The sequence below is a fragment of the Bombina bombina genome, chromosome 5 (genome assembly GCF_027579735.1).
Source record: "Bombina bombina isolate aBomBom1 chromosome 5, aBomBom1.pri, whole genome shotgun sequence".
Taxonomy (NCBI): domain Eukaryota; kingdom Metazoa; phylum Chordata; class Amphibia; order Anura; family Bombinatoridae; genus Bombina; species Bombina bombina.
The window spans coordinates 353,190,611-353,209,749 of NC_069503.1; positions in this window are offsets into that span (position 1 = coordinate 353,190,611).

Genomic DNA, 19,139 nt, shown 5'->3' on the forward strand with positions numbered 1-19,139 from the left:
TCATACAACTACATTGGAAGGTTGCTTAACATTAGATTCTCTCTAGTGGAGAGGATGTTTGGGCTCCTCAAAATGCTGTTACGATGCATAAGACAGATCTGGAGGAGCCCTCCAATACAGCCCTAGTAAGGTGGCGAAGATCATTATAGCCTGCAGCGTCCTGCATAAAATTGCTCAGCGGGCTGGGATGTTGCAGGCCGTCCAGGCACCCCGAGACCTCCTCCAAGATGAGGAGGATGAGCCTGTTCTAGAGGGGCCATTCCGGGACGAGGGGCTCAATGTCAGAGCAAACATCCTCAACCATCACTTTAGACGGTAAATACTAGAAGTTATATAGGAGCATTGCGAATATGTGTGAATTTTAGGGAAATCAGAATTAGAGAATTGTGCAAACATGTTAGGATTGCTCATCAAATGATTTAAAAAAAAGATAATTTATTATTATTATTATTATAGGTAATTTATACATCAGATGATTCTGGCATTGGGTCCTGTAATGACTTTGCCACCTGGTTTTCAAAGACAACATCAGATGGTAAGTATAAACAGTGTATGGACTGTGGTTGTGGGGAATTTTGCACAATCAGCCATCATATGGCATACATTTTAAAATGTAGTATTTAGTTTACACATTACTAGATTTTTGGATACTCCGAAAGGGATCCTCTAGCAATACTATATGCTTCCAACTCATATTCCAAGTCATACATCAGAGGTTAGGTCTGCACAATGTATGACTCATCTTCACACTTGATTGATACAACATAACACAAGATGCTACACACGCTTAGTAAGCTAGTGATATAAATAGTTTCAGAAATGGTGGGGGGGATGCAGAACAAAGTCACACACTTTTATTAATTATTTGATTTACACTTTTTATTCCATTAGGGAGATGACTTCATCTAAAGACTGAAAGTGAAGAATTCAAGACTGAAAGTGAAGAATTCAAGACTGAAAGTGAAGAATTTCAGACTGAAAGTAAAGAATACCAATGAGATCATGTCTGTGGCATTGTCTTTCAAATGTGCTGACCTTGAAAACCATACAAAGACACGTTCACATGGTAAGTGGCAACAATTCTATGGAACAAGACTGTGGATGCATCCTATTGAAGACACTTAGATTTATTTTTATTTTTTAGATGGTATTTCACAATCCTCTATTTTGAAAATGATAAATAAGACACCTAATGAAGATAAACTGATATTTTGAAGATAATTGCCTTTCAAAGACCATGCATCAAGGTTAGTTTGCACAATGCATGCTATTTAAGAATCATAGGAGGAAGAATGTTCAAAGAATTAGGAATATATACATGTCCTATATTAGAATATGTTTATTTTAGATACATTACCCCTACTTTGTGCTAGAGAGGACTCAGATTCTGACCAATCAGACAAAGGGATACATTTTATAGTTGATATATAGGTATATTATTTGAAGGGACATGAAATATTACATTTAATTATGTTCCTCATACAATCCAATATAAAAATATTTAAAAAATTGGATGGATATCACATATCTATAGGTATTTCCATTCCCCTTTAGTTTAGTTTATTTCTACAATGTTAACTCCACATATTCATAATGGTTTTGTCCTTAAAGGGACATTCAAACAAAAATGTAATTTAATGATTCAGAGAGATAATACATATCTTTTAAAACAACATTTAAATTTACTTGTAATAATTAGATTCAGTCTTTAGATATCCTTTGTTAAAGAAATAGCAATGCACATGGGTTAGACAATGACACAAGGCATCTATGTGCAACCAACAATCAGCAGCAACAGAGCCTATCTAGATATGATTTTCAGGAAAGAATATCAAGCAATAAAAGCTAATGAGATAATAGAACTAAATTTGACGTTGTTTTAACTTTGTATTATCCATCTAAATCAGGAAAGAACATATAGCTTAATGTCCCTTTAAGGTAAAGCAGTATAAATACAGCCATTGGAAGATATTTAATTCACAGTGGGGCAAACAATACAGAAGGTAATACAAATATGCTTTATTCTCATGTTATCCTAAGTTTGAGAAATGGAGATGCATAGGTTTATGATCAGCAAAGCATTACTGGGAAATATCTACTTATTTGTGGGTGGGCAACAATGCATATTTACAATGTTTAGACAGATGTATTTTGTTCAATTTAAATATTGCATATTAGCTCATTAAAGGGACAGTAATTAAAAAGCATTTCTTTCAGGATTCAGAAATAAAATATCTTTGTAAAAATTAAAAAGTACTTATATTATCTCATTTCCTTCATTATTTTGATATACTTTCATTTACAACCATATCTAGATATGCTCAGTAGCTGAAGATTGGTGGATGCACAGAGATGCCTTGTGTGATTGGCTCAACCATGTGCATTGCTATTTCTTCTGTAAAGGATATCTAAAGAATAATCTAAATAGATCGAGTTACATTTTAAATTTAAAAAATGTATTCTCTCTCCGGATAAAGAAAGAAAATATTTGTGGGTAATGTCCCTTTAAAAATAAAGACGCCGTTGTCCAATAACATTTGTGAGCAGTTCAGACAAACACAAACTCGAGGTTTATTTACTAATAATGAACAAACGTGTATTTTATCATTTATAAACAGATTATCCAAGTTCCGTCCATTATAAATACAAATTACGCATTTCAGAAATATAGAGTGGGAAACGTATCTTGCAACACAAGATTCACATCTTTAAAAATTCTAGTCTAATGCCAAGCAATAGCACACAATCGATGTGCATGATAAATACATTTAATAGAGCAACGTCAATACTTCTCAATAAGTCACGATCAGCTAGATTACGAGTTTTTGTCGGTAAAGCTTGCGGTGCTAACGAGCAATTTTTGCTCACCGCTCACCTACAAACAATGCTGGTATTATAGGTTTTTACAAACCCGGCATTAGCCGCAGAAAAGTGAGCGGAGAGCAAAGTTTATCTCCACATCTCACCTCAATACCAGCGCTGCTTACGGTAGCGGTGAGTTGGCTAAATGTGCTCGTGCACGATTTCCCCATAGGAATCAATGGGGCAGATCCGGCTGAAAAAAAACCTAACACCTGCAAAAAAGCAGCGTTCAGTTCCTAAAGCAGCCCCATTGATTCCTATGGGGAAATACTTTTTATGTCTACACCTAACACCCTAACATGAACCCCCGAGTCTAAACACCCCTAATCTTACACTTATTAACCCCTAATATGCCACCCCTGACATCGCCGACACCTGCATAATGTTATTAAATCCTAATCTGCCGCTCCGGACACCGCCGCCACCTACATTATACTTATGAACCCGTAATCTGTCACCCCCAACATCGCCGACACCTACATTATAGTTATTAACCCTTAATCTGCTGCCCCCAATGTCACCGCCACTATAACAAAGTTATTAACCCTTAAATCTAAATCTAACCCTAAACCTACCCCCCGAACTTAAATATAATTTAAATAAATCTAAATAAAATTACTATTATTAACTAAATAATTCCTATTTAAAACTAAATACTTACCTATAAAATAAACCCTAAGATAGCTACAATATAACTAATAGTTACATTGTAGCTAGCTTAGGGTTTATTTTTATTTTACAGGCAACTTTGTATTTATTTTAACTAGGTAGAATAGTTATTAAACAGTTATTAACTATTTAATAACTACCTAGTTAAAATAAATACAAATTTACCTGTAAAATAAAACCTAAGCTAAGTTACAATTACACCTAACACTACACTATAATTAAATGAATTACCTAAATTAACTACAATTAATTACAATTAAATTAAATAAACTAAAGTACGAAAACCCCCCACTAAATTACAGAAAATAATAAAATAATTACACCTAATCTAATCCCACTAATAAAATAAAAAAGCTCCCCAAAATAAAAAAAAACCCTACCCTATACTAAATTACAAATAGCCCTTAAAAGGGTTGGGTGTGTGGGTGGTGGGTTTTAATGTTGGGGGGGGTATTGTATTATTTTTACAGGTAAAATAGCTGATTACTTTGGGGCAATGCCCCACAAAAGGCCCTTTTAAGGGCTATTTGTAATTTAGTATAGGGTAGGGATTTTTTTTTGGGGGGGAGCTTTTTTATTTTATTAGGGGGATTAGATTAGGCGTAATTAGTTCAAAAAAAACTTGTAATTATTTTATTATTTTCTGTAATTTAGTGGGTTTTTATTTTTGTACTTTAGTTTATTTAATTTAATTGTAATTGTAGTTAATTTAGGTAATTAATTTAATTATAGTGTAGTGTTAGTTGTAATTGTAACTTAGGTTAGGTTTTATTTTACAGGTAAATTTGTACTTATTTTAGCTAGGTAGCTATTAAATAGTTAATAACTATTTAATAACTATTGTACCTAGTTAAAATAAATACAAAGTTGCCTGTAAAATAAAGATAAACCCTAAGATGGCTACAATGTAATTATTAGTTATAGTGTAGCTATCTTAGGATTTATTTTATAGGTAAGTATTTAGTTTTAAATAGGAATAATTTAATTAATTGTAGTAATTTTATTTAGATTTATTTAAATTATATTTAAATTAGGGGGGTGTTAGGGTTAAGGTTAGACTTAGGTTTAGGAGTTAATACATTTAGAATAGTGGCGGCGACATTGGGGGGGTTAATAAATGTAGGTAGGTGTCGGCGATGTTAGGGACGGCAGATTAGGGGTTAATAAAATGTAACTAGTGTTTGCGAGGCGGGAGTGCGGCGGTTTAGGGGTTAATATATTTATTAAAGTGGCGGCGATGTCCGGTTGGCAGATTAGGGGTTAAAAAATTTATTCAAGTGTTTTCGATGTGGGGGGGGGCCTCGGTTTAGGGGTTAATAGGTAGTTTATGGGTGTTAGTGTAATTTTTAGCACTTTAGTTAAGAGTTTTATGTTACGGCATTAGCCCATAAAACTCTTAACTACTGACTTTTACATGCGGTACGAGTCTTGACAGGAGAGGGTGTACCATTCACTTTTTCCAAGACTCTTAATACCGGCGTTAGGAAAATCCCATTAAAAATATGGGATACGCAATTGACGTAAGTGGATTTGCGGTATGTTCGAGTTGCAGAAAAAAAATGAGCGGTACACCTGTACCTGCCAGACTCGTAATACCAGCGGGCATTAAAAAGCAGCGTTGGGACCTCTCAACGCTGCTTTTTAAGGCTAACGCAAGACTCGTAATCTAGGCGGATATTTTTTAATAAACAATAAATACATACAATGTTTACTATTTACAAATAAAATGTATTTATATTAAATAACAGGATCAAGATTAAACATCGAAATGTGTAAAACATTTACTAATGTGACTGGATTATATTTAATAAAAATAAAATAGAGATCAAATGTAAATTAATTTTTAACGGATCACGTATATTACATCTGCGTCACACATATCCGCATAACAGTCCCATGAGTTACAAATAAGTCTACATGAAAAATGTAGTAACAGCACCCCCAGGAGGTATGTGTATGAAAGTTACTAAAATATGAAACATTAAGGAATGGCCAATCAGAGTTCATAACACAAACATAACTTGAGTCAGTATGGTCTCACAGACATGATAACAAAATTACAAAATTTTATCCAATCAGATGTACAGATACCATGTCCCATGGTGCATCTCATGTTTACTTCACCATATAAAAGTCCATTACACATTGCCATTTTTGTCAGTTCTCTAATGCCTGCTGGTGGATATATATATATGCCACTATTTAAACTAGAAAATCAGGCTGACATGTAATTTAACCTCTTGACAAAGTTTGGTTGAGACCAGAGGAAACGCGTTGAGGCACTTGTGCTCTCCCCCTTCACAGGCTCTGAAACAGCTGACTGGTGGTAGAACGAATTTCCAAAGCATTGAAGATTCTGGCGAATCTGGCTGTGTTCGTTTCGTCTTTTGCTTGGGGGAGACTTCCATGGTGATATATTCACACTTTGCACACTTTTTTTTTTAATCTTCTATGTTTTATTCTTGTAAATTGCGCTTTTTTCATCCAGTAAAAACTTTTACTCTTAGAGAGTGTGTTGCGCTCTTGTCCTTTTCTCTTTTCCAGTCTTTTACATCAAAGGAGTCACTGGAGACCCTTTTGCAACACAGAGCGGCACCTACATCCATTACCATACTCTACAGCAGCGACGACAGGGGTTCCACCTTTGGGGATATTGCACCACTAATATCCTGCACTGCTTCCTACTGGGACTATTGCTCTCATCACGAACATTTTCATTAAGGTCAGGCGAACCCACTTGCATTATATGGAACTTGTTTTGGGACATTAAAGGACTCCCCTTCAGTGTATTCATAAACTATTTACCATTAACACTGCACACAACGGGGTGTAGTAACTTTGGTCGTTATTGTTTGTATTTAAACCACAGTAATTATTGCACCTATTTAGGTGTTTCACATTTGCTTGTATATGATTTAGTATCGAGGGAAGCGCTTATGTTCTTAGCTTTTTGTTTTTATATATATATTTATATATTATATTAGTAGTAGGACTAGGAGGCATGATGTCTCCCAGGTTCTCGTGGGCGGAGAGTGCAGCACTGGTCAACGCCGTTGAGGACTCCTATCCGCAGCTGTTTTCGAACAAGAAGAAGTCGACGAAGCAGAGTATTAGGAAGGCCCTCTGGTTGTCTATCACCAATGATGTTAAGTTGGTGTGTGGCATCCAGAGGACCACGGATCAAGTCATGTGGAGGTTCGGGGATATGAGGTTGCGGCTAAGCCATAAAGTAGACCAAATAAGGGAGTGGGTAAAAGCCCGTTGGAGGGATGGAAATCAGGATCCACCCCCACGGAAACTGTACCTGCAACCTTATGAGGTTACTTTATGCGCCCTCCTCAATCTCCGGGTCCCCCGCAGATTTAGATCCTCTTGCTCCTCGACTTCTTCTTCTTTCCTCCCATCTGCTGGATTGGAAAGTCCTGACCCAGAGGCCAGTGCAGCTGCTTCTCCAACTGGTGGCCTGGGAGAAGAAAATCTAGAGGCTGAACCAGGTAAATATCAGACTTATATAATATATTAATATTTTATTAATATTTTAGTATATATTTAATCAATGTGTATATAGTCAGATATTCAACCTACAGTATATAGCTCTCACAACACCCGCTACATATGATGTTTAGATATCTGAATTTAGAATCGTCACACATGAAATAGGAATGATGTTTCTTGCGCTCTCCAGAATATGCGTCACAGAGCTAAAATGGTATTGCACATCCGTGAAATCCCTATCATCCGCCATTTCATACATTGACCATAGAATCATACCACAGTTCTAAATATTAATTGTTATCATTCAATATTAACAAATATACGATTGGAATCTCGTAACACCCAATTGGAAATATATTTGAAGTCTTTAGAAATGATACTCATCACACTACTATATCCAAATCAATTCTGAATCACGGATGCGCAATTCCGCTTTGAATCATTGCGCAATTATCATGAAAGATAGAATTGCGCACACACGTGAACATGTGTTTGCTGTAACAGTGGCATAACTTTAGACAAGTTGGTCAAATCACGGATAGTGATGTTGCGAACTGAAAATTTTCCATTTGCGAACAGCGAACACGAACGTCGGCAACTGTTCGCGAACGGGCGAACCGGGTAAACCGCCATTGACTTCAATAGGCAGGCAAATTTTAAAACCCACAGGGACTCTTTCTGGCCACAATAGTGATGGAAAAGTTGTTTCAAGGGGACTAACACCTGGACTGTGGCATGCAGGAGGGGGATCCATGGCAAAACTCCCACGGAAAATTACATAGTTGATGCAGAGTCTGGTTTTAAGCCATAAAGGGCATAAATCACCTAACATTCCTAAATTGTTTGGAATAACATGCTTTAAAACATCAGGTATGATGTTGTATCGATCAGGTAGTGTAAGGGTTACGCCCGCTTCACAGTGACAGACCAAACTCACCGTTTAACGCACCGCAAACAGCCGCAAACAGTCCATTTGCACAACCACAAGATAGATAGATTTAATAGATACATAGATACATAGATTAGATAGATCAATAGATGCAATATACATTTGATAGATACGATAGATAGATAGATAGATAGATAGATATAGATAGATTTGATAGATAAAAAGATAGATTTGATAGATATATAATTTCCCAGACAAAGAATTACAAGACGTGCGTTCTGGGACCCATGGTAAGGTTCCCCGAGGCAGTTGCGGCGCCAGGAGACGTGTATATGGCATGGATTTTAGGAACCGGGAGATGGAAAAAGATGCTTGGTCGGTCCTCCTACTTCGAATTTGGGGCACTGCGCATGCAATCTACTGTGCCACCAGATATGAGTGGTGTGTTAAGTAGTCCTATTCTGATCAGTTTAATACCTCTTACTCCCCCTATCAGGGAACGTGTATATGGCATGGATTTTAGGAACCGGGAGATGGAAAAAGATGCTTGGTCGGTCCTCCTACTTCAAATTTGGGGCACCTCGCGTGCAATCGTGGCCGGACTTTTAGCCGACGGACATTTGGCCGAAACACAAGTGGCTGTCACAAAACAGTCCGGCCACGAGATAGATAGATTTGATAGATAGATACATAGATTAGATAGATAGATCAATAGATGCAATATACATTTGATAGATATGATAGATAGATAGATAGATAGATAGATTTGATAGATAAATAGATAGATTTGATAGATAGATAATTTCCCAGACAGAGAATTACAAGACGTGCAGTTTGGGACCCATGGTAAGGTTCCCAGAGGCAGTTGCGGCGCCAGGGGACGTGTATATGGCATGGATTTTAGGAACCGGGAGATGGAAAAAGATGCTTGGTCGGTCCTCCTATTTCAAATTTGGGGCACTGCACGTGCAATCTACTGTGCCACCAGATATGAGTGGTGTGTTAAGTAGTATTATTCTGATCAGTTTAATACCTGTTACTCCCCCTATCGGGGGACGTGTATATGGCATGGATTTTAGGAACCGGGAGATGGAAAAAGATGCTCTGTCGGTCCTCCTACTTCAAATTTGGGGCACTGCGCGTGCAATCGAGGCCGGACTTTTAGCCGATGGACATTTGTCCGATGGACATTTCACCAAAACACAAGTGGCTGTCACAAAACAGTCTGGCCACGAGATAGATAGATTTGATAGATAGATAGATAGATAGATAAATAGATTAGATAGATTTGATAGATCAATAGATGCAATATATATTTGATAGATACGATAGATAGATAGATAGATAGATAGATAGATTTGATAGATAAATAGATAGATTTGATAGATAGATAATTTCCCAGACAGAGAATTACAAGACCTGCGGTCTGCGACCCATGGTAAGGTTCCCAGAGGCAGTTGCGGCGCCAGGGGACGTGTATATGGCATGGATTTTAGGAACCGGGAGATGGAAAAAGATGCTTGGTCGGTCCTCCTACTTCAAATTTGGGGCACTGCGCGTGCAATCTACTGTGCCACCAGATATGAGTGGTGTGTTAAGTAGTACTGTTCTGATCAGTTTAATTCCTGTTACTCCCCCTATCGGGGGACGTGTATATGGCATGGAATTTAGGAACCGGGAGATGGAAAAAGTTGCTTGGTCAGTCCTCCTACTTGAAATTTGGGGCACTGCACGTGCAATCGTGGCCGGACTTTAAGCCGACGGACATTTGGCTGAAACACAAGTGGCTGTCACAAAACAGTCCGGCCACGAGATAGATAGATTTGATAGATAGATACATAGATTAGATAGATAGATCAATAGATGCAATATACATTTGATAGATACGATAGATAGATAGATAGATAGATAGATAGATAGATTTGATAGATAAATAGATAGATTTGATAGATATATAATTTACAAGACAGAGAATTACAAGACGTGCGGTCTGGGACCCATGGTAAGGTTCCCAGAGGCAGTTGTGGCGCCAGGGGACGTGTATATGGCATGGATTTTAGGAAACGGGAGATTCAAAAAGATGCTTAGTCGGTCCTCCTACTTCAAATTTGGGGCACTGCGCATGCAATCTACTGTGTCACCAGATATGAGTGGTGTGTTAAGTAGTCCTATTCTGATCAGTTTAATACCTGTTACTCCCCCTATCGGGGGACGTGTATATGGCATGGAATTTAGGAACCGGGAGATGGAAAAAGATGCTTGGTCGGTCCTCCTACTTCAAATTTGGGGCACTGCGTGTGCAATCGCGGCCGGACTTTTAGCCGACGGACATTTGTCCGACGGACATTTGGCCGAAACACAAGTGGCTGTCACAAAACAGTCCGGCCACAAAATAGATTTGATAGATACATAGATTAGATAGATAGATCAAGAGATGCAATATACATTTGATAGATACGATAGATAGATTTGATAGATAAATAGATAGATTTGATAGATAGATAATTTCCCAGATAGAAAATTACAAGACATGCGGTCTGTGACCCATGGTAAGGTTCCCAGAGGCAGTTGCGGCGCCGGGGGACGTGTATATGGCATGGATTTTAGGAACCGGGAGATGGAAAAAGATGCTTGGTCGGTCCTCCTACTTCAAATTTGGGGCACTGCGCATGCAATCTACTGTGCCACCAGATAAGAGTGGTGTGTTAAGTAGTCCTATTCTGATCAGTTTAATACCTGTTACTCCCCCTATCAGGGAACGTGTATATGGCATGGAATTTAGGAACCGGGAGATGGAAAAAGATGCTTGGTCGGTCCTCCTACTTCAAATTTGGGGCACTGCGCGTGCAATCGTGGCCGGACTTTTAGCCGACGGACATTTGTCCGACGGACATTTGGCCGAAACACAAGTGGCTGTCACAAAACAGTCCGGCCACAAGATAGATTTGATAGATACATAGATTAGATAGATAGATCAATAGATGCAATATACATTTGATAGATACGATAGATAGATAGATTTGATAGATAAATAGATAGATTTGATAGATAGATTTGATAGATAGATAATTTCCCAGATAGAGAATTACAAGACATGCGTGCTGGGACCCATGGTAAGGTTCCCCGAGGCAGTTGCGGCGCCAGGAGACGTGTATATGGCATGGATTTTAGGAACCGGGAGATGGAAAAAGATGCTTGGTCGGTCCTCCTACTTCAAATTTGGGGCACTGCGCATGCAATCTACTGTGCCACCAGATATGAGTGGTGTGTTAAGTAGTCCTATTCTGATCAGTTTAATACCTCTTACTCCCCCTATCAGGGAACGTGTATATGGCATGGATTTTAGGAACCGGGAGATGGAAAAAGATGCTTGGTCGGTCCTCCTACTTCAAATTTGGGGCACCTCGCGTGCAATCGTGGCCCGACTTTTAGCCGACGGACATTTGGCCGAAACACAAGTGGCTGTCACAAAACAGTCCGGCCACGAGATAGATAGATTTGATAGATAGATACATAGATTAGATAGATAGATCAATAGATGCAATATACATTTGATAGATACAATAGATAGATAGATAGATTTGATAGATAAATAGATAGATTTGATAGATAGATAATTTCCCAGACAGAGAATTAAAAGACGTGCGGTTTGGGACCCATGGTAAGGTTCCCAGAGGCAGTTGCGGTGCCAGGGGACGTGTATATGGCATGGATTTTAGGAACCGGGAGATGGAAAAAGATGCTTGGTCGGTCCTCCTACTTCAAATTTGGGGCACTGCACGTGCAATCGTGGCCGGACTTTAAGCCGACGGACATTTGGCTGAAACACAAGTGGCTGTCACAAAACAGTCCGGCCACGAGATAGATAGATTTGATAGATAGATACATAGATTAGATAGATAGATCAATAGATGCAATATACATTTGATAGATACGATAGATAGATAGATAGATAGATTTGATAGATAAATAGATAGATTTGATAGATATATAATTTCCCAGACAGAGAATTACAAGACGTGCGGACTGGGACCCATGGTAAGGTTCCCAGAGGCAGTTGCGGCGCCAGGGGACGTGTATATGGCATGGATTTTAGGAAACGGGAGATGGAAAAAGATGCTTGGTCGGTCCTCCTACTTCAAATTTGGGGCACTGCGCATGCAATCTACTGTGTCACCAGATATGAGTGGTGTGTTAAGTAGTACTATTCTGATCAGTTTAATACCTGTTACTCCCCCTATCGGGGGACGTGTATATGGCATGGAATTTAGGAACCGGGAGATGGAAAAAGATGCTTGGTCGGTCCTCCTACTTCAAATTTGGGGCACTGCGTGTGCAATCGCGGCCGGACTTTTAGCCGACGGACATTTGTCCGACGGACATTTGGCCGAAACACAAGTGGCTGTCACAAAACAGTCCGGCCACAAAATAGATTTGATAGATACATAGATTAGATAGATAGATCAAGAGATGCAATATACATTTGATAGATACGATAGATAGATTTGATAGATAAATAGATAGATTTGATAGATAGATAATTTCCCAGATAGAAAATTACAAGACATGCGGTCTGTGACCCATGGTAAGGTTCCCAGAGGCAGTTGCGGCGCCGGGGGACGTGTATATGGCATGGATTTTAGGAACCGGGAGATGGAAAAAGATGCTTGGTCGGTCCTCCTACTTCAAATTTGGGGCACTGCGCATGCAATCTACTGTGCCACCAGATAAGAGTGGTGTGTTAAGTAGTCCTATTCTGATCAGTTTAATACCTGTTACTCCCCCTATCAGGGAACGTGTATATGGCATGGAATTTAGGAACCGGGAGATGGAAAAAGATGCTTGGTCGGTCCTCCTACTTCAAATTTGGGGCACTGCGCGTGCAATCGTGGCCGAACTTTTAGCCGACGGACATTTGTCCGACGGACATTTGGCCGAAACACAAGTGGCTGTCACAAAACAGTCCGGCCACAAGATAGATTTGATAGATACATAGATTAGATAGATAGATCAATAGATGCAATATACATTTGATAGATACGATAGATAGATAGATTTGATAGATAAATAGATAGATTTGATAGATAGATTTGATAGATAGATAATTTCCCAGATAGAGAATTACAAGACATGCGTGCTGGGACCCATGGTAAGGTTCCCCGAGGCAGTTGCGGCGCCAGGAGACGTGTATATGGCATGGATTTTAGGAACCGGGAGATGGAAAAAGATGCTTGGTCGGTCCTCCTACTTCAAATTTGGGGCACTGCGCATGCAATCTACTGTGCCACCAGATATGAGTGGTGTGTTAAGTAGTCCTATTCTGATCAGTTTAATACCTCTTACTCCCCCTATCAGGGAACGTGTATATGGCATGGATTTTAGGAACCGGGAGATGGAAAAAGATGCTTGGTCGGTCCTCCTACTTCAAATTTGGGGCACCTCGCGTGCAATCGTGGCCGGACTTTTAGCCGACGGACATTTGGCCGAAACACAAGTGGCTGTCACAAAACAGTCCGGACACGAGATAGATAGATTTGATAGATAGATACATAGATTAGATAGATAGATCAATAGATGCAATATACATTTGATAGATACAATAGATAGATAGATAGATTTGATAGATAAATAGATAGATTTGATAGATAGATAATTTCCCAGACAGAGAATTACAAGACGTACGGTTTGGGACCCATGGTAAGGTTCCCAGAGGCAGTTGCGGTGCCAGGGGACGTGTATATGGCATGGATTTTAGGAACCGGGAGATGGAAAAAGATGCTTGGTCGGTCCTCCTACTTCAAATTTGGGGCACTGCACGTGCAATCGTGGCCGGACTTTAAGCCGACGGACATTTGGCTGAAACACAAGTGGCTGTCACAAAACAGTCCGGCCACGAGATAGATTGATTTGATAGATAGATACATAGATTAGATAGATAGATCAATAGATGCAATATACATTTGATAGATACGATAGATAGATAGATAGATTTGATAGATAAATAGATAGATTTGATAGATATATAATTTCCCAGACAGAGAATTACAAGACGTGCGGACTGGGACCCATGGTAAGGTTCCCAGAGGCAGTTGCGGCGCCAGGGGACGTGTATATGGCATGGATTTTAGGAAACGGGAGATGGAAAAAGATGCTTGGTCGGTCCTCCTACTTCAAATTTGGGGCACTGCGCATGCAATCTACTGTGTCACCAGATATGAGTGGTGTGTTAAGTAGTACTATTCTGATCAGTTTAATACCTGTTACTCCCCCTATCGGGGGACGTGTATATGGCATGGAATTTAGGAACCGGGAGATGGAAAAAGATGCTTGGTCGGTCCTCCTACTTCAAATTTGGGGCACTGCGCGTGCAATCGTGGCCGGACTTTTAGCCGACGGACATTTGTCTGACGGACATTTGGCCGAAACACAAGTGGCTGTCACAAAACAGTCCGGCCACAAGATAGATTTGATAGATACATAGATTAGATAGATAGATCAATAGATGCAATATACATTTGATAGATACGATAGATAGATAGATTTGATAGATAAATAGATAGATTTGATAGATAGATAATTTCCCAGATAGAGAATTACAAGACATGCGGTCTGTGACCCATGGTAAGGTTCCCAGAGGCAGTTGCGGCGCCAGGGGATGTGTATATGGCATGGATTTTAGGAACCGGGAGATGGAAAAAGATGCTTGGTCGGTCCTCCTACTTCAAATTTGGGGCACTGCACGTGCAATCTACTGTGCCACCAGATATGAGTGGTGTGTTAAGTAGTATTATTCTGATCAGTTTAATACCTGTTACTCCCCCTATCGGGGGACGTGTATATGGCATGGATTTTAGGAACCGGGAGATGGAAAAAGATGCTCTGTCGGTCCTCCTACTTCAAATTTGGGGCACTGCGCGTGCAATCGAGGCCGGACTTTTAGCCGATGGACATTTGTCCGATGGACATTTCACCAAAACACAAGTGGCTGTCACAAAACAGTCTGGCCACGAGATAGATAGATTTGATAGATAGATAGATAGATAAATAGATTAGATAGATTTGATAGATCAATAGATGCAATATATATTTGATAGATACGATAGATAGATAGATAGATAGATTTGATAGATAAATAGATAGATTTGATAGATAGATAATTTCCCAGACAGAGAATTACAAGACCTGCAGTCTGCGACCCATGGTAAGGTTCCCAGAGGCAGTTGCGGCGCCAGGGGACGTGTATATGGCATGGATTTTAGGAACCGGGAGATGGAAAAAGATGCTTGGTCAGTCCTCCTACTTCAAATTTGGGGCACTGCGCGTGCAATCTACTGTGCCACCAGATATGAGTGGTGTGTTCAGTAGTACTATTCTGATCAGTTTAATACCTGTTACTCCCCCTATCAGGGAACGTGTATATGGCATGGAATTTAGGAACCGGGAGATGGAAAAAGATGCTTGGTCGGTCCTCCTACTTCAAATTTGGGGCACTGCGCATGCAATCATGGCCGGACTTTTAGCCGACGGACATTTGTCCGACGGACATTTGGCCGAAACACAAGTGGCTGTCACAAAACAGTCCGGCCACAAGATAGATTTGATAGATACATAGATTAGATAGATAGATCAATAGATGCAATATACATTTGATAGATACGATAGATAGATTTGATAGATAAATAGATAGATTTGATAGATAGATAATTTCCCAGATAGACAATTACAAGACATGCGGGCTGGGACCCATGGTAAGGTTCCCCGAGGCAGTTGCGGCGCCAGGAGACGTGTATATGGCATGGATTTTAGGAACCGGGAGATGGAAAAAGATGCTTGGTCGGTCCTCCTACTTCAAATTTTGGGCACTGCGCATGCAATCTACTGTGCCACCAGATATGAGTGGCGTGGTTTTTGAAGCCACAGTGCAGCACCAGAGGCCAGAAAAATTTGGCATGTATTGTACACATGCCTGAAAAATTAGGTATTGTTGCAGCCGCTGCTGTAGCAGCGGACAGAAAAATTGATGTTTGTTTCCCAGGCAGAAAGTGCCCTAAAACATTGCGGCTTGAACCGTAGTTGGTGGCGGATAAGTCACGCAAGTCATCCGGCATTCGAAGATAAAATACAGCAGCGTGTGGACCATTTTTAGCCCAAGGCAGCTCATGTCATCAGGCCTTTTTTACTCGAATGTATCGCCCAATGTCAGTCCCTTCGGGATCCATCCCTCATTCATCTTACTAAAGGTGAGGTAATCTAGACTTTTTTGACCTAGGCGACTTCTCTTCTCAGTGACAATACCTCCTGCTGCACTGAAGGTCCTTTCTGACAGGACACTTGAAGCGGGGCAGGCCAGAAGTTCTATCGCAAATTGGAATAGCTCAGGCCACAGGTCAAGCCTGCACACCCAGTAGTCAAGGGTTTCATCGCTCCTCAGAGTGTCGAGATCTGCAGTTAAGGCAAGGTAGTCTGTTACCTGTCGGTCGAGTCGTTCTCTGAGGGTGGACCCCGAAGGGCTGTGGCGATGCATAGGAGTTAAAAAGCTCTGCATGTCCTCCATCAACAACACGTCTGTAAAGCGTCCTGTCCTTGCCGGCGTGGTCGTGGGAGTCGGAGGATTACTTTCACCTCTTCCCCTGTTAGATTCCCGTTGTGCTGTGACATCACCCTTATACGCTGTGTAAAGCATACTTTTTTTTTTTTTTCGGTAACATTTCAGGCACTTTATGCTTATACCGGGGGTCTAGTAGCATGGACACCCAGTACAGGTCGTTCTCCTTCAGCTTTTTTATATGAGGGTCCCTCAACAGGCACAACAGCATGAAAGACCCCATTTGCACAAGGTTGGATGCCGAGCTACTCATGTCCCGTTCCTTGTCCTCAGTGATCTCACTGAAAGTATCTTCTTCCCCCCAGCCACACACAACACCACGGGTACCAGATAGGTGACAACGAGCACCCTGGGATGCCTGTTGTGGTTGGTCTTCCTCCTCCTCCTCAAAACCACATTCCTCCTCTGACTCCTCTTCCTCACAATCCTCTTCCAGCGTTGCCGCAGGTCCAGCAAGCGATGCTGATAAGGCTGTTTCTGGTGGTGATGGTGACCACAACTCTTCCTCTTCACGCTTATCTACGGCCTGATCCAGCACTCTTCGCAGGGCATGCTCCAGAAAGAAAACAAATGTTATGATGTCGCTGATGGTGCCTTCGGTGCGACTGACTAGGTTTGTCACCTCCTCAAAAGGACGCATGAGCCTACAGGCATTGCGCATGAGCGCCCAGTAACGTGGCAAAAAAATCCCCAGCTCCCCAGAGGCTGTCCAACGTGTTGGGCTGTCGCAAATCAAGCGCCTCACTGGCATGTTGTTTCGCCACTGGATATCAGAAAAGTGCGCCATGGCCGTGTAGGAATGCCTGAAATGGCCACACACCTTCCTGGCCTGCTTAAGAACGTCCTGTAAGCCTGGGTACTTATGCAAAAAGCATTGTACGATCAGATTACACACATGTGCCATGCACGGCACATGTATCAACTTGCCCAATTTCAATGCCGCCACCAAATTACTTCCATTGTCAGAAACCACTTTGCCGATCTCCAGTTGGTGCGGAGTCAGCCACTGATCCACCTGTGCATTCAGGGCGGACAGGAGTGCTAGTCCGGTGTGACTCTCTGCTTTCAGGCAAGTCTACCCCAAGACGGCGTGACACTGCCGTATCCGGGATGTGGAATAGTACCTGGTGAGCTGGGGGGGGTGCCGTTGATGTGGAGCAAGACGCAGCAGCAGAAGAAGAGGACTCACCCGAGGAGGTTATGGAAGAGGATGGAGTAGGAGGAGTAGAGGAGGTGGCAGCAGGCCTGCCTGCAAGTCGTGGCGGTGTCACCAACTCTGCAGAGCCACGCATTCCATGGTTGTCAGCCATCAGCAGGTTTACCCAATGCACAGTGTAGGTGATATACCTGCCCTGACCATGCTTTGCAGACCAGCTATCAGTGGTCAGATGGACCCTTGCCCCAACACTGTGTGCCAGACATGCCATTACTTCCTTTCGCACAATCAAGTACAGGTTGGGGGTTGCCTTTTGTGAAAAGAAATTTCGTCCGGGTACCTTCTACTGCGGTGTCCCAATAGCTACAAATTTTTTGAACGCCTCAGACTCCACCAGCTTGTATGGTAAAAGCTGGCGGGCTAAGAGTTCAGACAAGCCAGCTGTCAGACGCCGGGCAAGGGGGTGACTTTATGACATTGGCTTCTTACACTCAAACATGTCCTTGACAGACACCTGACTGTGGGCAGATTAGCAGGAAATGCTCCAGACGAGAGACGGAGTGGCGGATGGTTGAGAGGGGGCAAGGAGGACAGCAGTGGTTGATGTGGCTGAAGATGCTGGACCAGGAGGAGGATGGCGGCTTTGAGTTTGTGTGCTGCTTCTACTCATGTGTTGATCCCATAGGCGTTTGTTATGTGCGATCATGTGCCTTCGCAAAGCAGTTGTACCTAGGTGGGTGTTGGACTTCCCACGACTCAGTTTCTTTTGGCACAGGTTGCAAATGGCATCACTGTTGTCAGAGGCAGACACACACAAAAAATGCCACACTGCTGAGCTCTGCGATGACGGCATTCTGGTGGTGGCAACAGCATGTGTTGATTGGCGTGCTGTCTGGCTGACCCCGGGTGCCGATGCATGCTGTCTGACTGTTCCACTAGCTCCTTGCGACGACCTCCCCCTGCTTCCAACTCGTCTCCTCCTCCTCCTCCTCCTCCTCCCTGTCTCCCCATCTGAACTTTCCCCCTGTTCTTCTTCTCTTCTAGCGGGCACCCATGTGACATGCACGGACGCATCGTCATCATCAACCGCTTCACTTGTATCTGACAAATCAACAAAAGAAGCAGCAGTGGGTACAACATCATCATCATCACACTGTATGTCCATGTCTGTAATGCTGCCTAACTGAGACATATCACTGTTATCTACATCCTCTGTCAATGATGGTTGCGCATCACTCATTTCTTCCAAATGTTGTGTTAATAACTCCTCTGCCAGATCAAGTGAAGTGGCTGTGGTGCTAGTGTTGGTGGTGGTGGCAGGCGGGCGAGTGGTAACTTGAGAGGTGCCCGTAGATAAGCTGGAGGAGGATGGTGCATCAAGGTTCGGAGCGGAAGCTATAGACAATTGGGTGTCCTGTGTTAAAAAGTCAACTATGTCCTCCTCAGAACTTTTTGAGTTCATG